The sequence below is a fragment of the Lutra lutra genome, chromosome 3 (genome assembly GCF_902655055.1).
Source record: "Lutra lutra chromosome 3, mLutLut1.2, whole genome shotgun sequence".
NCBI lineage: Eukaryota > Metazoa > Chordata > Mammalia > Carnivora > Mustelidae > Lutra > Lutra lutra.
In genome coordinates, this window is record NC_062280.1 from 196,797,861 (window position 1) to 196,814,565 (window position 16,705).

Sequence of the window (16,705 nt, forward strand, 5' to 3'; positions counted from 1 at the left end):
TCTCCAACACCTGAACCACCACAGCACTAGAAATACAATGCAAATACATAATAGAAATACACACAACAGAAACACAATGCAAACCATAATTTTAACTATTCTGGTAGCCAGATTAAAAAACTGAAAAAAGCTGCTTCCCCCTTTTCTCTCTGCCTGCCTCTCTGCCTACTTGTGATCTCTCTCTGTCAAATAAATAAATAAAATCTTCAAAAAAAAATAAGTGAAAAGGGAACACATGAAATTAACTCTAATTGTATATTTTAATTGTTTATTTATTTATTTTAATTGTATATATCCAAAATCTTATCATTCAGCATGTAATCAAAATAAAAATTTTCCCTGAGATGGTCTACTTTCCTGTTTTATACCTTATCTTTGAAATCTTGTGTTTTACACTTGCAGCATATCTTACTCATAGGCTGAAATGTCAGAGGTCAAGTACAGTCCTAGCAAAACAAGAAATGTATGCTTGATCTAAATTTACTTTACACTGCATACCTAATTTTAACCCATTATTTAATTTAATTGATCAAAATGAAATAAAATTGTAAAACCTCACACCCTCCATCTTACTTAACGCCATTTCAAGGGCTCAAGAGCCACATGTGGCCAACGGTGCCACGTGTGGAGAGCAGGGGTCTAGAGGCTCCGTGTGTCACCTGCCAGGACACATCCACCAAGACCAGAATATGCAGCAAGAACGTCAAGCTGTCCCAGAGGAAGGTCTGTCTGGGTCCTGCACATAGCAACCATGGGAATGAAATTTCTCAAGCAAGGGGGAAAAGACGATGTAACTCATGTTTAACTCACACCAAATTGAACTGGATCACATTTTCTAAAGTCTCTTCATAAACTATAATCCATTTTAGCTTTTTATATCTGAATGCATTTTAGAATGCATTTAGAATGATATGGATAATACAAATTCCTACTTTCATGTTTAAAAAAGGCAGAAAAATGAATTAAAAGTTAGTCGCCACAATATTATTGCAGATTTCTTTACCATCAAAAACAAAACATAGAAAAGCAATAAACAAACAAAAATTCCCAAATTGTGATGTCACAGTGATAAGTAACAATAGATATTAGATTTCCACTAAAATAGTAATTATACTGTATTACTTAAGTGGACAATTCTAGTAGAGAATCTTAGCTCCTAAGTGGTAGTTTCTTAAATGTTACCATGGAAGTCCTTTACACCAAAATACCATAAAATAAAATACTTGAAACTAGAAAATAAACTTCTATAAGGAAAATTAATTTTCTTTAGAAGCATAAAAATTGCTAAATTTGAAATAACTGATTTTAAAATCTATTCTATGTACATAATGGAAGACAAAAACAAAAACAAAAACCAAAACGGAGAAAACCTGCTTTCAAGACTGTGTCCTAGAGTGCATAGGTGCAAGCCTGAGGGTTGGCAGCCATAATTTGGAAGCCTCTGGACTGAGTGATGAAACAGAGCAGAAACTGATTAATCTCCGTGAGTTACAGTGCTGAGCGGAACGTGTTATTGAGCATTCTAAAGTGGCAACTTCATTTCCTCTAGGGCAAAGCACACTTGGAAAGGAAAGCTGCTTTACCATAAAATAATCTATTTTGTAGGCTTAGCAGGCTTTAGCGGGATGACATGACTTAACCTTTCTGGAGTGGGTAAATTATTGTAAAACTCATAGCAAAACAGCAGAGTATGTTCCAATAATATTTCACATTGCTTTGCCCAAGGTAGAGGTAAAAGAGAGGTCACATTTGTATTCTTATGGAAGCCTTCTTCCAAGTTAAAGATAATGAGAAAGTGACCTTGACGAATAGCTCTGTTTTGTAAGGAGTTGGAGAACATTATTTAGATTAAAAAAGTAACTGCTATCTGGTGCCATATAACTGGTCTTTGGATTAACCACAAAAAACTAACTGGCGTGATTATTTTATTTTAAAAATATCTATTTATTTATCAATTACAAGATTAGATCGGGTTATCTCATGCATTCACAGTTTATTGAATAAATAAAAAATAACAATTGTTCTTTAAAAGAGATCTACTTAATTTTAATAGAACTTTCTACTGTATATATCGCCTGCTGAATGGTATTGAATATGCAACAAATGCAAGTTCTATTAAGGCACTACTTTGTAAAATAGTTACATCTCAAATGCTAAATCATGATGAGGAATATTCTGCAGAAATTCATAGACATCATAGACTGGAAGTGGCTGCCCACCTTAAAATAATTTAAAAGAAACTCAGACTTACTCAATGCTTTTTTACTGACTATGAACACATTATACATATTTATACACATTTATATTTATAATTTAAATTAACCTCAAATGAAATTCATGTAAGCAAGGCACACAGAATTTTTGCATGTATAACAAAAATAAAAATTTTAAATTTTGCAAAATATATTCATTTTGATTATCAGTGTCAAGTTTTGAAAAACAGTATTATATGTAAGAAAGACTTAATAACTGCTACATGATACACAATGAAACAAAAATACTAAATTACTTGAATTTAGTAACTAATGGCATGTCAGATGTTTTAACTACATATCCAATGCTATAGTCATTACACAAATCATACACTTTTTTTTCTTCTACATAAGAGCATCAATATATAAATCTCTTCATTATCTTGCACAGTTGTATTAGCCAACATTTAGACTTTGGCTATAACCTAAGCACCATGGTTTAATAAGATGAAAGCAGATTTTATGAGATTCATAGTTGCTTTTTAAAGTCAATTCGTTTGTGCTCTAAATCTTTCCAAAGAGATTTCAGACTCTTAACAATTTGTTCATAGTCAGCTTATCACCTTTTAGGTAAATGGTCCACACAAGGACAAATTTCTTCTGAAATACTCCTTCTAGCCCTGGGTCTCTCTGTGGCCACCTGCCCTTTGGTTGTTTGTCTTCTTATCTAAGGTCTTTCCTAGGATCCTGACACATTTCTAACTTCATGAAGTCATTATTTTTCTAACTCTTTATAGCCATTTTTCCTATTTTAAAATGGTTTCTGCTTACAGGTTACCAATAAATTTTATCTCCTGATTCTTTCTGACCCCAAATTAGTTGTTGAGTTCCTTGGCAGCAAAATAATAAATCTTCTTTCTTGTTATTGTTTTAATTTAAACTTGTTTGATCATGACAAAAACAACAGAGACGTTTCTTGAAAATGTTGAACAGATGATGAAAAAATACAAAGCTATGTTTGCCAAAACTTGAAAAATTCATGCATTTATGGTGAGTTAAGCTTCAACAAAAGTGCCAAGAACACACAAGGAGGAAACCGTGGTCTCTTCACTAAGTGGTGCTGGGAAGACAAGTTTCCCACATACAGAAGAATGAAATTGGACTCTTAACTCAGGCAAATCAACTCACAATGGATTAAAATCTTAAATGTAAGACCTAACACTGTAAAACTTGCAGAAGAAAATTTAGGGGGAAAGCTTCTTGACACTGGTCAGGACAATGACTTTTTGGATGTGACTGCAAAAGCACAGTCAACAAAACAAAAACAGAGAAGTGTTATGACATCAAATTTTAAAACTTCTGCACAGTAAAGGATACAACATAGTAAAGAAGATATCTGCAAAATGGGAGAAAGTACTTGTAAACCACACATCTGATAAGGGATTAAAATCCAAAATATGTAAGGAGTTCAAACAACTCAATAGGAAGAAAACAAATAACCTGATTAAAAAGTGGTTAAAGTACCTGAAAAGTACCTTCTCTTTCTCAAGAGAAGACATACAAATGCCATGAGATACATGAGAAGGTGCTCAACATGAGTCACTATCAGAAAAATACAAATCAAAACCACAATGTGATATCATCTCCTATCTCATAGGACAGCTATTATGAAAAAAAAGCAGAAGATAGAAATGTTGGCAGATGTGAAGAAAAGGGAACCCTGGTATACTCTTGATGGAAATGCAAACTGGAGCAGCCATTATAGAAAACCTTACGGAGATTCCTCAAAAACTTAAAAGTAGAATTACCATGTGATCCAAAATCCCCAAAGGAAACAAAATTAGTATCTCAAAGTAATATCCATACCCCCATGTTCACTGCAGCATTATTCACAATAACCAGGATATGGAAACAACCTAAATGTCCATTGACAGATGAATGGATAAAGAAGATATACACACACAATGGAGTATTATTCATTCCTCAGAAGGAAGTAAATCTTGCCATTTGTGACGACACAAATGAACTTGGAAGAATCCAGAAGACATGACGCTAAGTGAAAGAAGTCAGACAGAGAAAGACAAATACTGTATGATCTCACTTGTACTGGAATTTTAAAAAGTGTTAAGTTCATAGAAGCAGAAAGTAATATGGTGGTTACAAGGGGCTGGGGTTGGGGGAAAAATGGGAAGATGTTGGGCAAAGGGTGCAAATTTGCAGTGATGTAGGATAAATAAGATATCTAAAATACAGGTACGATGACTATATTTAATAATACTGTACACTCATCACACACCAGAATGTGCTGACTGTGAAGAGATGTTGGTTAACTTAATGGTAGTAATCATTTCACTATGTGTATTTCTATCTAATCATCACATGGTATACCTTAAATATATAGAATTTTTATTTTTAAAAACCTCGTCATAAAAAAAATGAACAGATGATGAAAACATACAAAGCTGTGTTTGCCAAAATTTCAAACTGGCAGGATTTTTTTAAAGTACATAAACCTGATTCGATTTTTATTTATGTCAAGCAAAAGAGAAAATGACATACTACTGATACACAGAATATGTTCAATGAGGAGTTTTATATCATTTTCCTGCCCAAATTTTTTTGATAGCCTGAAGACATTGTAAATAAATTTTATAGAGACCCATCACCATTACTTTTAAAGCGTTCAACAAGACGCAACACTAGGACAAACGAACAGGAGACAGCTGAACAAAAATAAATACCAAGTGTTGCATTGAGGTTCAACAACTTCACTGCACAGGTAAAGACGTGGAGTGGTGGCTCCTAGAGTCTGAGCGCCCGGTGAGCAGACAGACTGACGACGCCAGGAGGAGCTGTCTGTGGCTGCTCAGGGACCGGTCTGAAAAGGGGAAGACAATGTGGACAGCACGGTGGTTTTTGTCTGTTTGTTTGTTTGTTTGTTTAGGATTTATTTATTTGAGAGAGAGAGCATGCAGGAGCTGGGGCAGAGGGAGAAGGGGAAGCCGCAGACTCGCTGCTGAGTACAGAGCCCTACAGGGGGCTCGATCCCAGGACCCTGAGATCGCGTGACCTGAGCTGAAATCAAGAGTCAGCGGCTTCCCGGACGGAGCCGCCCAGGTGCTCCGGGTGCTCGGTCCTGATAGGACATTTTAACCAGAGATATTTACAAAATGGAGATCGTACAGAAGAGCGCTTTCAAAATGTCGGTCTCTTGACGATAAAGAAATTTTCTCTAATCTATGGAAAAATGTGAGAAACATAAGAACTACATTGCATATAGTTTAACAAAATATGACAAGATTAAGTTGTTGTCAAATATGGGCAGTTTCATTCTGAGATTATTTTCTTCCGACTTTTTAAGTGAAATTTATATTTTTACCTATGAATAAAAGTGAAATTAGATACACGATAGTGATTTTTTTTTTTAAATGCAATCACTTGACAAACCTTTAATCTGATTTAAATTTACTGGTCCATTAAACTCAAAAGTCTGGGAACTAGTCCAAAAAGGGATACTAGAGTAATCAGAATTTTTATACCGATTTAGACAGAGACTATATAATACACAAACCTCAGGTTTAAGGAGAAGAAAAGAACGTGATCCCAATTTCTTAATTTGGGACCCAGGGATGGACAAACAAGTAGGTCTGTCCTTTTTTCTGATTTCCTGATTTTCGGCTTTCCTCTGATTTCCAATCAACTCAAGAAAAAAAGAGCTTTCCAAAAGCTATCTTGCAAATTTCAGTTAAGAAACCTGTAATGAAATGAATTTTAGCAAAACCTGAATGGAAACCATAAAGGAGACCAGAAAGGATTTCTTTTTTTTTTTTTTTAAGATTTTATTTATTTATTTGACAGACAGAGATCACAAGTAGGCAGAGAGGCAGGCAGAGAAAGAAGGGGAAGCAGGGTCCCCACTGAACAGAAAGCCTGATGCGGGGCTCGATACCAGTACCCTGAGATCATGACCTGAGCCAAAGGCAGAGGTTTAACCACTGTGCCACCCAGGAGCCCCCAAAGATTTCTATCCTTTCTGTGAAAGTGGGTGATGTCTGCCAATGATGTTTTCTTGCTTCCCGCCAAGCAGGGACCCTTACGTGGGGCTCGATCCCAGGACTCTGGAATCATGACCTGAGCTTAAAGGCAGACGCATAAAGACTGAGCCACCCAGGCACGCCTCAAAGATATTTTCATTCTGAGACCACGTGATTTTGTAGTTAACTATTTTAAGAAATGTCTTTGCACATTTGTCTTCTAAATTCACTGCAGCATTTTCATTTGCCAGTATTAACGAGAATAATTCCTTCATCTACCTGAGCTCTTAGAAATTCTAGAAGATGTGCATATCATGGAGTAGTAGTGAGTGGAGCTCTCGGTCTTCAATTTTTGGTATTTTTTTATAACATCTTTCACTTTATTTTTCTGGGAATTTGTCATTTTCTATGGCTCATCATTTTTGGTTTTCTTGTCTTTGTTCCTACTGTTGCCTCCAGTTAAAATGCTCTTGCTTTTTCCTACCTGTTCGAATGCTATGTATCTTTCAAAGTTCAATTAGATACCAGTTTATCAAAGAATGTCTTTTTGATTACCCTGTCCAAAAGTAATCAGGGGGCTCTTTTGTTGCATTTCATACCTAAGTGATTTCTGTTCAATTTATTTTGATTCTGTTCAATTTATTTTGTATACTAGATTATAAATGCCCCAGACAGTAGGAATTGTTCTCTAACAATCTCTGTAATTTCTACAGCTCCTATAATGAACTTAGGTTGATAGACAAAACTATTAGAGCTGCTCAAAATTAATTCCAAATATGCTTGAGTGCAGGTGTGTTTGCACACGTATGCATAAACATGTAGGGAAGAGTTACAGTCTACTGCAGACTTAGGACTAAACCAAAATTGCAGCTGGTAGCATTCATCAGAAAATAAAAGCATGTGTAGGACAATCGCTCCTTACTTAAGGAGCAATAAAAATCAGACCCAGCAAATTCACCCGGCCACAATTTTTATTTATATATAATTGTATAACAAAACTATAGATTTCTACATAAAATATAGATGTGACAAATAAGGAAAAACGGGTCACTACTGAGAAAAAGAAAACTTATTTCAATACTATTTAGTCCTATTAAACACAGAGTGCCTAATGAAATCTTGCTTTTCAGGTAACCAAAGACATTGTGTGTAGTGTTTCCTTATAATATTTCATCTGTGTAACCCCAAAGTAAAACTGCATCTGCTGGGTGGAAGCTAGAAGATTTTCTGTGTGTATATGTGTGTGTGTGCATGTGAGTATAAAATATTAAATTATTTTTCTGGGGGCTCTACATTCCCCAAAACAATGGCAATGTTTCAAAAACCAAACACTAACTCAGAGCTAACAAGAGTACGTTCCATAGAAATGTAGAACAGTGCTCAAACTTTAATGTGCACAGAAAACATCAAGATAAAACCTCTTATGAATTGCAACTTTGATGTAGTAGCTCAGGGCTGCACCTGAACTCTGCTTTTTAAAAATTTTTATTTTCATCTCCCTGATGTAAAAATTTCCTAGACAAAAACGTTTTATTTTTGACCAGTAAGCCGCGAATTCTCCCATGTTTCCTAGAAACAAGCAGAATTTCCCAAATCATATTCGTTACTTTAAGACCTTTAGAAATACCTTCCAAACAAGTATATCACGGCAATACAGTTTTTAGTAGTTTCTTCTTCATTCCAAGTTTGAGAAGGAGAAAGAGTGACTTAAAAAAAAAAAAAAAAAAAAAAAAAGAACAGTTGATGAGAAAACATCATTTGGTGAAAAAGAACTCTTAAAAATCACAAAACTCGTGTTTAAGATAAAGCGCTGTCTCTTCACCCTTCACGAAGGTCTTGTAATTCACAGGCCGTTAGCACAGAAAACCCAAAGCAGACGATGCTCTTGACTTCCACCAGGAGCACTGGGATGATTAATGTAGCGTTCTCTTTGATAAATTTTGCTGTAGTCATTTCAGTATGCACAGATTCTGGAAGATTCAGATGTAATCTGTACTCCTCAGAGACCTCGATCAATAAATCATCCTCAGAAACACTAAGGTCACAGGGACAAGCTGAATTACTACCAGGTGATTTAACTTCTATTTTACTTTCCAAAAGTTTTTCATTCTGACTAGCCACAATTTTTAATTTGTAGGCTGGTCCCTTCATCTCCACATGGACCTCTGTACTGGAAATGTCTTCCATCAGGTACCTGGTTTTGCTTGAAAAGTGGTCTCTTGGCAATAAAATTTGAGGGAAGGGACCTGGATGGCTCACAGTACTGCTTCTGATCTGCCTGAGGATCAGTTCTTCTCTCGTTTTCTCCCTTAGACTCAGTGCGGTTGGTTTGGATTCTGGTCAGATTCTGTTTCATCCTTTGGATGTTTCCTTTTATTCTAAATTTAGTAATATTGGAAGAGTGTGAGAGTAAATTGGAGTTGTCCTCAATGCATTTCGTGGCCACCCGTACTAACTGATCTTTTGGCACACGGTGCTTTTCTCTGCCTGGAGAACACCAGCATTGCAGGCGACACAACTACCACGGACACATCTGATGTCTCAGACACATCTTCTGGTCAGCCAGCACTTAGCAGTACTGGGTGAGAGGCTGACTGGGGAGCTGGGAGAATGGTTAACTGTCCTTTTCCACTGACAAAACCTGATACAAAATTTTTGTTTTCTTTAATTCTCAGGATCCTGGTGTGTAGACAGAGCTATGGTTCTGGGGCAACACTGTCTCGCCTCTTCCAGCGGCTGTTGAAGGAACTCTTTAGAACTCGCGGGGCTGCTTTTAGCTAGATCGTCTTGGAGGTTCCGGGACTGCATAACTTGAGTGAGCAGCCCCTTTCAGGAAAACTCCATGATTGAGGTAAATAAGCTTCTCAAGTCCTTTCTCTTGGTCTCTTGACCTGAATTCTGTAGGTTTACCAATCTTCTCCCGTGATGCAACATGGCTGGCCCAGGGACTGCACTTTGAGGAGCAAAGGTGCAGAGTGTAGACTTGCACTCGAGTCAATCACAACCAAATATTAAATTTGTTTAATGTCAATGCATAGAAAGCATAAATACAAGAATGCATATAAAACGGAAGTAGATAAATCATGACGGAGACACCACATTTTAATGTAAGGGAAGTGGGAGACCGGGAAGGCCAGAGTTTTTGTACCTTCACAACTGTCATCTTCAAACATGGCTGCTTAACTAAAAGCACACCTCCAGGGATCTGTCATCATTTAAATTATTCCTTGTGGGCCATAATCCATGGATATCAATTTTCACAAGAACGTCATAGGTCAGAGACAATCCTACAGAGTGCAAGGGAAGGGGGTGAGTGAGCTGTGGAAGCAACAATTAGCCTCAGAGAGAAGATCAGCACTTTCCCTTTGTGCACAGTCAACAAGGACAGAAGCGGGGGCACATTCAAAATGCGCTACAAACTGGCATGTATGTGTCTTCACTTCCAGCTGTCCCTCATGATAAATGTTTATTCGAAGTCACTTTGTAGAGGAGAACATCAGGTGCAAACATGACTCTGGACTGAAGACACATTCACACAAAAGCCTTGCCCTACACAAGCTTGGAGGCGACACCGGATGCAGTCCGTCCGTGCCTTTGAACATGGAGCAGGGTCGTGATGAGGCACCGTGAGCCGGGGTGCAGCCCTTCCAGATAAACGCAGGAAGACAGAAATGCCGCAAGTCTGCGTGATAATGTATGAATGTGTCTGTGTCATCGACAGGGAAAGAAGACGTGCCATGGAGGTTGTCACAGCGGCCAAAGGGTCAGCAGCTGGTGGAGAGAATGGGCATCGCCATCGCATGAACCTTCATTCGGGAGAAACAGCAATCTGGAGGAGACGAAGAGCAACACTATGGGCAGCCTCACGTTCTGCATTTCACTCCCCCAACAGATACTACTGAGAGTCTATTTAACAGCAGGGAGAGTAGGGGATCTGTAAAGATGCAGGCCGGAACTCTGAGAAACTCTGAATTTTGTCGGAGAGAGTCAGGAGTTCTTGCTGGAATAAACCCGTGTACCTAGCATTACTCCCAAAGTATCTCTTTCAATCGTTTTGAAAAATGCAGGTCAAAATATATTGAAGTGTACATACACACTCTCTGGTCTGAGAGAGGATGAGGATGATGGAGAGGAACCATGTCAGTTGCCTGGAGGGGAACCATGGAGGTCTCCGAGCAAAGCCATGAAGGATGCTTGTAAGTTTTTTTGACAGACTCCATCTTATGCCGAAGAGTCAGTGGGTTCAGAAGAAGTAGCAAGCTGTAAGGTCAGGACACTTAGCTGCCACAGTCTTTTAAGGATGTTCCTTTATTCTGGTAGAAGTGGGGAGAGGAAACAGGGCAATTTGAGCTTCTGATGTCTTCACATGAACCTGGTTCTCATAAGTCCAGATGCATATTTGAACTAGTCCTGGGGGCTGCGTGCCACACCAGGCACTAACCCCAGCCTTTCCACATTCACAAAAGTCATCAGCCAGCGCTCTACCTGTGCTTTCTCTGTCCTTCTTGCTCAGCGCCTCCATCTACCCTCTCCGTTTGGTGCCTCAAGGAGCTATACCTTCAATGGCATTAAATTTTGCCCCTCTCTTTCAGACTTCATTGCTTGGGATTGCCGATCTCTTCCCAGAGGATCTGTCACTCTTCCCAGAGTGTCTTTTGCTTGGCCCTATTGCCTCTTTCCCCCAGCTGTGTCCTGCAGGGAATGTGGAAGCTATCCAGATACCACTTTGTAGCTCATGTAAAGCCAGAGAAGGTTAGAGTAATAACTTCTTTGTCATTCTCAACATTCTGGAGAGTGAACTATCTATCTTATAATAATCTGTAATTCTGTTAAATTACCAAACTATTTCCCATTCCAATCAGCAACTATTCATGACTAAGACATATAAATACAGTTATTAATAAGAACACTAATATAATTTGTTAATTTTAAAAGGAAAATAATTTTCATATCTTTTAAACACAGCAGGTGAAGAAAATAGTTTAAGCAAAACACTAATTTTGTAGTAACTCTGTTTGTAATTCCTGTCTACGAAATTGCATCCTGTGACCATCTTCAGAAATGAACAGGGAGGGTCACTATGAGGTCATATCTTCAGCAGACACAGCTAGTTCTTATATTTTCTTGCTTTCCAAAGACACAAATTATCACAAAAGAGAGACTGATAGAGACTGCAACACTGGCAAACTCTTCCATATACAATTGGGTTAGGTTGTTCTTACTAATTGTCATGAGCGGAATTCCCCCCTGCCAAAAAAAAGTTGAATTTCTAACCCCTAGACCTTCAGATTGTGACCTGATTTGGGAGTAAGGTCACTGTAAACATCATGTGGACATGAGGTCATACTGGAGTAGGGTGGGTCCCTAACTCAATATGGCTGTAGAGGACCACTGTAAGGACAGACACACAGGAGATGACATGTGAAGACAGAGGACGGAAGTGACGTGTCTTATCTGCAAGGCAAGGTAAGCATGGGGCTGACCAGAAGTTGGGACAGAGACTGAGTGGATTCTCCCTCAAAAGTTTGTGAAAACACCAAACCCTGCAAACAGCTTGATTTTGGACTTCTGGCATTCAGAACCATAAGACAATAAATGCCTGTTCTTTTGAGACATCTGAATTAACGCCCTTTGTTACCACAAAAAAAGGAAGCTAGTACCTGATTCAATATAGTTGATGAAAGGAGGTTAAATAGAGCAAAAAGGAAGCTCCACCACAGAAGCAAACCAAGCCACGTAGGCTGGCCTCTCAGCCTTTATCTCAAACACACACACACACACACATATGTGCAGTCATTGCATCAAGGTAAATTTCTCATTCTTTTCAAATAGATAACATTTGATTTTCACAATGTGCAATGTTGTATGTACAGCAAGTGGAACGATGGACACCCTAAGAAGAACTCATTCTCTGAATCAAGGAAGAAGAATATTTTAAGTTAGGGTGATGCCTGTTGGGCAAGGGAAAGGTGAACAAGGGAAGGGAGAATCTGGTGAGCAGAAAAAGGGGTCCCATACCTCCTCCCAGACCCCAGGCAGACTCAGTTTATGTCTGTTCTCCTAACTTAATCATTAAGGGTCCTCTTCCATTCTCAAAAATGTCCCAGTTTGAGGATGAATTACATTCTGATATAACAACAATCTCTAGTGCTTCTTTGTACCCATCCAACTCATACTCAGTAAGTCATTGAGGATCCTATGTAACATGGGGATTGGGATATTATGTCTTTTCTCCCAAGGTCAACCATGAGATAAAAATGACATGAGATATATGAACATGATTTCAAATTTAGAAATATTATCCAAATGCCAGACGTTTTTATCACAATCCCAGCAAAGCATTAGCATGCTGTTACGGGAGGCTGTTTTCTGAAATTTGTGCTCTTCGTCCACAGCTTGCAAAAGTTATTACCCTTTCCCTTGGTGGCCACTGCAATATGCTCCTGACCTAAGTCCTCTGCTCTGGTGCTCGCCTCTCACTTCCTCCAATTAAGGCGAAAGAGAGAAGAAGGCGGCTTGCATTTACTGAAAGCCTACAGCCTTGTAAGCCTCCAACAAGGCACTTGACATATATTATGGCAATAAGTGCTATTATTTATTAAACTTTCATTACAAATCAGGCATTGTGCTAAGACGCTCACATAGATTAGAACACTTAATGGTCATCACCCATATTTAAAATAGTTACAATAACCCTTATTATAAATAAAGAAATGAATGTCCAACACATAAAGCAGTGATATTTCTGAACATGAGTTCAGATTCAAAGGGTCTGATTCCAGGAACAGTTCTGTTCTTTTGAGCTAAGTGACCTTGAACAAATCACTCTGCATTCCTGTCCTCTCTACTCATCTGACAATGGGCATAATCACAGTACCTCATGAACAGGGTTATTATGAAGAGTAAATGAGTTAACACATGTGAAAGTTTTAAAAGTGCCTCGTACATAGTAAGTGCTGTGTAAGTGACAGCGATGGCCGCTTGCTACTACTGTCATTAGTGTTGTAATCAATAGCAGAATCATCATCATCGTTATCTTTATGTACCCAAAGGCACATAGCCAACAGGTGACAGGAAATATTCAAATTAGGTATTTTGAGCACTGACCCGCTTATCCAGTCAACAATTATTTATTTAGTGCGTGTTAAGGTGCCAAGAATAAAATGATGGGCTGGAGTAGATGTTCTTCTTTATGTAGCTATCGGTTTTACTTTCGAAGGACTCACATTCTATCAAAAAAAAATGTTTTAAGCTAATTGTGATAGTTGGAAATGAAGGGCGCATACAGGAGCACATAGTAGGTGTACATCTCCCACTCTAGGACAGTCTTGTAAGTCTATGTCTGAAAGTTGAGTCAGAAGTTAACCGTACAATAGGTGGAAAAAGAATGTGGATGAAGGTCTTAAAATTAGAGCCTGAATGGGGAATGAAAGTTTTGTGTGCCTGAACAGCAGGTTTTGAGATGAGTTAGAGAAAATCCAGAAAGCAGAAACAGGAGTCCGATGAAGAAAGTCTCACAAAGCGGTGGCTGTCGGGGGCTGGGGAAAGAGTGAATGGGGAGTTGTCTACCTGCTTTGGAGTGGCAGGTTTTTTTTTTTTTTGTAGTTGTTGTTTTTTAAGTTATTTTTATTAACATATAATGTATTATTAGCCCCAGGGGTACAGGTCTGTGAATCGTCAGGCTTACACATTTCACAGCACTCACCATAGCACATACCCTTCCCAGTGTTCATAACCCACCCACCCACTCCCTACCCTCCTCCACCCTGCAGCAATCCTCAGTTTGTTTAATGCGATTAAGGGTCTCATATGGTTTGTCCCACCCCAACCGACTTTTGAAGAAGTTTTAGAGACGAGTTACACAACAATGCGAATATCCTTGTCAATACAGAACTGTACAGTTAAAATGGTTAGGAAGGTAAATTTTAGGTTATGTGGGGGTTTTTTTAACCACAGTTAAAAATAAAATAATAAAATAGAAATTCATATAGTTCCTTAGGGAATTGGATTTTATCTGTGTGGTGAAGAGAACTGATTGATTATGAGGTTTGGAGAGAGAGAACTGAGACAAGCAAAATAATTATAGAATTTCCAACCTCCAGATATCAGCCTCAAAGGATGCTGCAAAGAATAAGAAGAAGCACATCTGTTTGATAATTTTTTTAAATTAATAGGTGTCAAATTTTAACCTAAACAAAGAAACAAAAAAGAATCAATTATCTGACATCCAACAAATCATTTGAAAGCTTTTTATATATTTCATAAATCTCCTAAACATAATACAAGAGAAATGATAAAAATGAGAAAATCAATATCTACACAAATAAGAAATGTCCAGTTAAAGTGCCCTCAAGCCTCTTCCTCCTCCCCTCAAGAATTAGTCACCAATCAGACCTCCAGGGGTAAAAATAGCGACTCCAGTAAATTAAGTATCACTAGATGCCATCCTCCATATAATGTCCACTTACAGCCTTAAAATAGTTATTTAGTTGTCCTATTATTATTTTCTTCAGACTAAATCACTGGTTCTCAAATTATGTACTTTCAGAACATCTGGGATCCTATACTAAAGTTTTCCATACTGAAATTAAAAAAAAAAAAAATGGCAGGCCTTCCTGGTTCACTGGGGAGAAAAACAGTAGATGAGATTGTTTCCATTTTAAGTTTCCTTCAAAACTATTTCTGAAGGTTCAGGGGCCTATTTCTGCATGTCTGAAACACAAAACATGAATAAGAAAAGCAGCAAATAGGTATTACCAGAAAACGGAGAGATACAGAACGATTTCTGTCATTAACTTGTGTACTTGTAGTTATACACAGAAATACAATACACATATTCTACTAGTACAATCCCTACCACTTTGGGCACTGCATTAATACACTGGTATTACACTGAATTATATAAACACTGGACTAGCAGGTGTCTAGCCACCTGGACAAGTTTTCCACCAAAGGCCAAGAGGTCTACCTTACTTGATTACTTGTCCCCCTCCTCTGGCACCCCTTCCTAAGTGTGTTACCCACCACTTTCTTCCTCCTACTCTGCACTGCATGTTTCCATTGATGTGATAGTCTCGGCAATCCGATCTTCTTGGTTTGGCCTTTGACCCATTCTGTTCCATGACCTCCGGGAAAGCTTGCCAGGCAGCATATAGTGAGGTACCCTAACATCAAGGAAGTGTCCCCACTGTGGTGACCTCTTTGTTTCCTGTTCCCCTTATTTCAGCCACAGTGGGAATATTATGAGCATATTAGGAGAGGAAACAGCTGGATATTACAACACCATTAGGTCAAGCTTTATTGTATATGTATAGGTACACACACACACACACACACAGAGACACACAATATCTGTAAACATCTGTATCTGTGTCTCTGTATCTATAACTACATATCCATGACCATATTGTATCTACGCATATAGAGAGAGCAAAAGAGAGAGACAGAGACTTTGACATCATATGTGATAAAGTACTCTAATGAAGGGACTGTCTTATCTAAGTGACAGTAAATAAGAAAAATCAAGAAAGGGATAACCAAGTATGTCTGACTTCTTAAAACCACCACCCAGAAATTACTGTGATTATGTCAAAATGGCCATTCTGTGTTGTCAAACATGTAAAGCCTAACAGCTCATACTGAGAAGTCTCTTCCCTTCCAAAAATACTCATCAGATGACCAAGATCAGTAAAATCAGTGGAAATAGTGCAAAACACCCCGGAACAGACTTGGCACATATTTTAGTGGAGTTTACAATTTTCCCAGCAAAACATTCTCTGTGCTAAGGTCCACTATATGATATCAAGTCAAGCCCTTTGAAGGGCTATGTTTGATTAGTAATTTCCCAGCCATTGGACTGAAAGAACCAGTACAGATTATAAATGATTTATCTCACAGCCTGGGAGCAGCTTGCACATGGAAGACATCTAGCCCCTGCTTTTCGAGTGAGTGCAAATTACTGTCCTTAATAAGTGCTCTCTAAAGCAAGAGCTGTCCCTCGCCCACTGAAAGAGACATCTACCATATATATCTGTCACTTCACCAAATGAGACTTACCACCTCATGGAAAGAAAATATGCAGTTAGGACTAGACTACCACAGGCACCCCACCACCACACGCGCAAGGCACTCCGCAGGATAGTGAAATCACCACTTACTGCATTTTCTAGCTTTGCTGGGTTAGTCACAATGTATGGATTTTCACTGCACCATAAATGTTCCACAAGCCATAAATACCCATTTCCAAAATGCTGGGTATCATCAGAATGTGTGCTGAATAAATACAGTTCAACAGGGTTTCTAAATTTCTCCCTAAAATATTTATTTATCTAACAACAAAATTCCAAGGTGAGTATCTGGTTGATGTGGATGGAAGAGGATAGCTTGGTTATGGAAGTCACAGTGTAAAGAAGTACCATCTTACCTTGATTAGTTCCTAGAGCTGAGCACAGAAGCTTGCAAGCCTATTTAGTTCCAGTT

At 38.3% G+C, this 16,705-nt stretch overlaps 1 protein-coding gene and 1 pseudogene across 3 annotated transcripts in view; both read right to left on the bottom strand.

Moving 5' to 3' along the window:
* NALF1 (NALCN channel auxiliary factor 1) overlaps positions 1 to 16,705 on the bottom strand; it is a 629,868-nt gene that overhangs the window by 531,139 nt on the left and 82,024 nt on the right. The window lies entirely within an intron of this gene.
* On the bottom strand, positions 8,045 to 9,070 carry LOC125094947 (PIH1 domain-containing protein 2-like; annotated as a pseudogene).